This window comes from Petaurus breviceps, unplaced genomic scaffold (genome assembly GCF_028583685.1).
Source record: "Petaurus breviceps papuanus isolate PSGF00001 unplaced genomic scaffold, PetGlider_PUasm1.0 181, whole genome shotgun sequence".
Lineage (NCBI taxonomy): Eukaryota > Metazoa > Chordata > Mammalia > Diprotodontia > Petauridae > Petaurus > Petaurus breviceps.
The window spans coordinates 19,051,983-19,053,036 of NW_027185784.1; positions in this window are offsets into that span (position 1 = coordinate 19,051,983).

Consider the following 1,054-nt stretch of genomic DNA (forward strand, 5'->3'; position numbering starts at 1 on the left):
AGATAGACAGAGACACGGAGATAGAGACAGAAAGGCAGACACACACACACACACACAGACAGACAAAGAGAGAGACAGTGACAGAGAGCCAGACACACACACAGAGAATCAGAGAGACAGAGATAGAGATAGACAGAGACAGAGAGGTACACACACACACACACACACACATACAGAGACAAAGAGAGAAACAGAGGCAGACAGACAGACAAACACACAGAATCAGAAAGACAGAGATAGAGACCCAGAGATAAAGACAGAAAGGCAGAGAGAGAGAGAGACAGACAGACAGACAGATATTGACATTGCTTTTCTGAGCCAGAGCAAGATGTGGAGGTTGGAGCAGAGATATGTAGCATTTTTTGATGGTGAGTACCTTTTTCCTGCCAGCCTACCACTATTTCTCTGAAAAAGCTATTTGGCTTGGGTATACAAAGCTTCATTTATCCCAAGATTTATGGAAATCCAGACCAGACTTTTATCATTATCAAATCACAGTCCCTGGAGTTGCACTTGAGATAACCAAATCCAAGGCCTCAAAGTCCTGCTTATCTTGAGTTCAGTCTTGGAGCAGCTTCAACCCTTTAGAACATAGCAATGAACTTGGAAGTAAGCCAAAAGTATCTCTTTTCTGCAGAAATAGCTATTTTCAGAGTCCTTGAAGGAGGTCCCTACTCAGAAAATTGACTGACTTAGCACACAGTTCTGACAGAGTGAGTTATGTGATTTCCTGGCCCATAGCAAAGTTAGAAATAACAAGTAGGGAGGGAAGGATATATTAGTAAAAAAGTAAAAACGGATAACCTGACAGTCAGGGAAGAGACAGAACAATTTAAAAGCCAAACACAAAATTAGCAAAGTGTGGCAGCCTGAGAACGTTTTGTGGAGGGGCAAATATCATTGCACTCTCATAGCCCCTATAGGGGATTATCACATTAGAGAATACAGTACAAAAACTGATGATCATAATGAAGTATAATGAACCATAGAGAAAAAATTTAAGTTATTTTCAGTATGTTCTGTTTAAGAAGTATTTTACACATTTTAGAGAGAT